Source organism: Lipotes vexillifer, unplaced genomic scaffold, assembly GCF_000442215.2.
Source record: "Lipotes vexillifer unplaced genomic scaffold, Lipotes_vexillifer_v1.1 scaffold76, whole genome shotgun sequence".
NCBI lineage: Eukaryota > Metazoa > Chordata > Mammalia > Artiodactyla > Lipotidae > Lipotes > Lipotes vexillifer.
In genome coordinates, this window is record NW_006773751.1 from 2,286,630 (window position 1) to 2,292,028 (window position 5,399).

The following is a 5,399-nucleotide window of genomic DNA, read 5'->3' on the forward strand; positions in this document are numbered from 1 at the left end:
TTTAAACTCATGTGCTTATGTTTAAGATTTGAAACAAATGGAAAGTCACTTAAACAACCTTCTAATTATAGGAGACAGCTATAGCTATGAGAGTAATATTAGCCTTATCTATCTATCCCTCTTATTTGTATTATTTATATTTAATTTCATTATAAAAGTTAATTTTTAGCATGCACAGATGCATATTCCTCCCTGCACACTCTGTGAAAGATTCAAGGCAGATGTTGAGACTGCTGTAAATTTTGATGTTTGTGTCCCTTTTCTAGAGGAATGAGATAACATGCTATAAGGGCAAAAGATTAGTTACTTAGAACTAAATCTGAGCTAAATCTACAGTCCAATCAGCTAACACACACTGATCGCAAGACAAATGTTAAGGGTAGAAGGGCTACTTCAGTAATAACCCACATGACTCAAAGAGCAGAGCTGCTGATTCAATAACAGTAAAAACTTAGAGGTGAAGTCAGAAGTAGGAGGTTGGCTACATTTCCTGAATATGAAAGTGCTTCATTCCCTGTGTCTGTCAACCTGCTTATCCAAGGCTAATAAAAATATTTCAGAGAAGCAAACCTTTGGTGTTTGGAACCTACCAGTTAACAACAGAAAATCTAATCCTTTGGGACTATTTCCAAAGGGAAAGATTTTACTGGAATTTGCTCACTAAGATGTTGTATTTCAAGTGGCAAGTATTACATCACTCAAACCCAGCTTGAGTCATCTATTGAACAATGGACAGATTATTGGCTACAAGAGATAAAGACTCTTTCAGAGGCAACATCAAACAAATACTTTGGGCTTTACAGTATTTTCAGATATTATAACCTTTGTCAATTTTATAGTCAACATTGACAGAGATTTAACTCAACCTATCTCTAGTTCAACCCACATTCAAATTTTGGCAATCAGAACCACAGTAGGCCTTTGTTGTTAGAAAGATATTCTTCCTAATAGAGTTTCAAGTGTTTTTACCAGGTTTTATCTCTATAGAGAAGCATAAATTTTATCAGATAATGAAGTGATCTTATAGGTCGTGCACTATGTTTCCTTAACTTACATCCATCATATGTTATGGTTTATAAGATATGGCTTAATATCATTTTCACTTCTTAAGAAGTAGATATTATTATAGGATAGAATGTAGCATGATGGTTAAAAATGTAGGCTCTGGATCAGACGATCTGTGTTCAAATTCTATCTCCACCAGTTACTAACAGTATAGCTTTGTATCTTTGTTTCCTTATCTATAACAGTCAGATAGTAGCAGTATTTACTTCAAAGGATTATGAAAATTAAATGAGATACTACTATATGTACGGTGCCTATCATAAGTATGTGCTTGGCACATATTTAGTGCTCAATAAACATTAGTTATTATTCATTCCATTTATATACTGCACTAAGCTTAGAGTGTGACACAGGTGGGGGTCTCTGAGAAGCAGACTATGAAACAAAGTTTAGTGTGCTGGATATTTACTAGGGAATGCACTGGGTATGAGCACCTGTGGAAGGGAGGAGAAGGAAGCAGGATGTCACACTATGATACAGGCGCTATAGCCTCAGCCAACCTCATGTGGAAGCTCTGGAGTACAAATGGCCTGTCCAAATTGCATTGTGTTGGGCTGAGAAGGTTGAGCCTCTATATTCCGTCAATCAGCCATTGGATGTACACCCCCTCCCCCTGTGGCATGACGTTGGGTAAAGTGACTCTCTGCAGCTGAAGCAATCCATGAAGTGGCTGATGGTGAAGGCTGTCCATTAACCGTATTCTCAGCAGCTGGCACAACAAATTCTTCCTCTAAGAGGGTCTAAGTGGCACATCTCTGTGTTTAACACAAGGTGGTCTGTGCAGCACTTGGAAAATAATCTCAACAAATTACAGTTGCTTGAACAAAAATGAGGTCTTTAAGGCTGAGAGTAGGACAGTGAAGCTATGTAAGAATAAGCCATGGAAATATGAAAGAGCTATCCACGTGATGGAAATCTTTTTTGTTCTTTATAATTTCCCAGATTTTTGGAAAGGGTGGATTCTGGTAACTGGAAGCCCTTTGTTTAATGAACACTGTGATGGATTGGGGTTTGTGATAGAGGTGTAAACTGGGAGAAAGCCCAGGTACTCTGTAGAATAAGGGTCACTTAGGAGGCAGAAATATAAGCCAGCCACAGTTGATGCCACAGAGATGGGGAGAGGAGAATCCTTGGTAAGAATTTAGATGAACAAAAGTGGCTAACATTGTACCCTTTGATGTGCTCAGCACTTTTTAAGTGCTTTGTATGTATAACTGACTTAATCCTCATAACACCACTAAGGTAGTAGTTATGTTATTTCCCCCATTTTAGAGATGAGGAAATTGAGGCGTAGAGAAGTAATTTGCCATTGTCACTCAGTGAGAAAAGTGTTGGAGCTGGGATTGTAGGGCCTGTGCTCTTATCATCCTTTCCCAACTGTTTATGTGAAATTACCAATGCTTCTGAGGCAACTGGACTCTTCCTTAGGAATTCCAAGAAGTGCTGTTTTGCATCAAGGCTGAGGGCAAGCAAAACAAAGGCTCCATGGTATACAGGGACAGCTAACACCTAGGCTACGTGTAGGTATTTCGTAAAAGATAGACTGCGAGTCAACACTGCAGGCCTCCAGTTACAAAAGCATGATGTCAATGTATGCAAATATGAGCCAACAGGTGTGTGTCTCATTCTACTCAAAATTCTTTAGACCCTGGGTGTGTGCAATATTGAATTCCACAGAGCTGAGCAAGAAGAAAAGAAAATGGCTTAAAGGAAAATCACAAGTAAGAATCTACAAAGTTGACATACAACACAATATCAAAAAACCAACCCAATCAAAAAATCCGAAGACCTAAATAGACATTTCTCCAAAGAAGATATACAGATGGCAACAGGCACATGAAAAGATGCTCAACATCACTAATTATTAGAGAAATGCAAATCAAAACTACAATGAGGTATCACCTCACACCAGTCAGAATGGCCATCATTAAAAATCTACAAATAATAAATGCTGGAGAGGGTGTGGAGGAAAGGAAACCCTCCTACACTGTTGGTGAGAATGTAAATTGGTGCAGCCACTATGGAGAACAATATGGAGGTTCCTTAAAAAACTAAAAATAGAGCTACAGTATGATCCAGCAATCCCACCACTCCTGGGCATATATCCGGAAAAGACAAAAACTGTAATCTGAAAAGATACATGCACCCCAATGTTCATAGCAGCACTATTTACAATAGCTAAGACATGGAAACAACCCAAAAGTCCATCAACAGATGAATGGATAAAAAAGATGTGGTATATATACACATATACTATATATATATATATATCCTATATATAGGATATATATCCTATCCTATATATAATATATATAATATTTATATATTGTAAATATTATATATACTATAATATACTATATGTAATATAGTAATATACTATATATAATATATATAGTATAAGGTATATATATATCCTATATATAATAATAGGATATTAGCCATAAAAAAGTATGAAGTATCCTTTCATGCAACATGCATGGACCTAGAGATTATACTAAGTAAGTCAGACAGAAAAAGACAAATATCATGTGATATCATTTATATGTGGAATCTAAAAAACAATCTAAAACCTTATTTACAAAACAGAAACAGATTCACAGACAGAGAAAACAAACTTAGGGTTACCAAGGGGGAAAGGAGGGGAGGAGGGATAAATTAGGAGTATGGGATATACACCATTATATATGAAAGAGACAAAAAACAAGGAACAGGGCTTCCCCGGTGGCGCAGTAGTTGAGAGTCCGCCTGCCGATGCAGGGGACACGGGTTCGTGCCCCGGTCTGGGAGGATCCCACGTGCCGCGTGAGCCATGGCCGCTGGGCCTGCGCGTCCGGAGCCTGTGCCCCGTGGTGGGAGAGGCCACAACAGTGAGAGGCCCACGTATCGCCAAAAAAAAAAAAAAAAAAAAAAAAAAAAAGACAAGGAACAAAAAACTGTAAAGCACAGGGAACTATATTCAATATCTTGTAATAACTTATAGTGGAAAAGAACCTGAAAAAGAATATATATATACCTATACATCTATATATATCTGAATCACTTCACTGTACACCTGAAATGAACACAATATTGTAAATCAACTACAGTTCAACTGAAAAAAAAATTCTACAATGTTGGAAAAATACTCCAACCTGTATAGAGCCTGAATAGACTGGGGAGAAACATCATATATGGGGTTCTAGAGACTCTCTACATAGTGGTAAGAATAGATGTTTTAAACACAGACACCCTGGGTTCAAATCTCTGCTTCACCACTTTTTACTTGGGTATTCTTGGGTGTCATTTTATTTTTCTGTGCTTCAGTTTCCTGTCTATAAAGTTGGGATAATATTACCACCTCACAGGATTATTGTGAGAATTAAATCAGTTAATGCACGTAAAGAAGTTGAAACAGTGTTTGGGGCATTAATAAGCACTCAATAAATAGTAACAAAAAACTAGAAAATGGTGAGGGACAACTTAATACATATTCAAAGGTCTCGATATAGATCTTTTCCATCTTCATGGTATACAAAGTAGGAGAAAGTCCATTTAAACTACGAAATTGAGAGTAGATTAAAAAAATTGCTCATCAAGAAATGCACATAACTACTATGAGTAAATATTCTCTTATGGGCTATATAGAACGGAGCAGTTTCTCTTCTTGAGTTTAGCCTAAGAATGGTGCTCTCTACAAGTGAGAAGAAAGGGATTTCCCTGGTGGTCCAGTGGTTAGGACTTCGCCTTCCAAAGCAGGAGGTGCAGGTTCGATCCCTGGCTGGGGAGCTAGGATCCCACATGCCTTGTGGCCAAAAAACCAGGACATAAAACAGAAGCAAGGGACTTCCCTCGTGGTGCAGTGGTTAAGAATCTGCCTGCCAATGCAGGGGACATGGGTTTGAGCCCTCGTCTGGGAAGATCCTACGTGCCACGGAGCAACTAAGCCCGTGTGCCACAACTACTGAGCCTGCGCTCTAGAGCCCGCGTGCCACAACTACTGAAGCCCACGCGCCTAGAGCCCGTGCTCCGCAACAAGAGAAGCCACAGCAATGAGAAGCCCACGCACCGCAACAAAGAGTAGCCCCCGCTCGCCGCAACTAGAGAAAACCTGCTCGCAGCAATGAAGACCCGACGCAGCCAAAAAAAAAAAAAAAAAAAAAAAAAAAAGACACAAGGGGAAGTTGCTGAGGCATAGCAAGCCAGAAGTAGAGAGGCAGAGGGAATGGCTGTGAGGTCTCCATCCAGAACAGTCCTCACAGTTCCCATATTTTCCTGTCTTGGAGTCTCAGATGTATATTCTTACAATACCCACCTCACCCTTCCTTTCCTCTTTTGCTGATTAGACAGGGTTTTTA

General features: G+C 39.0%; 1 non-coding gene across 1 annotated transcript; it reads left to right on the forward strand.

Annotated features, from left to right (window-relative positions):
• Positions 1-4,758: 4,758 nt before the first annotated feature.
• On the forward strand, positions 4,759-4,830 carry TRNAW-CCA (transfer RNA tryptophan (anticodon CCA)). The gene has a single exon. It is a non-coding gene; the product is annotated as a tRNA-Trp (tRNA).
• The last annotated feature ends 569 nt before the right edge of the window (positions 4,831-5,399 follow it).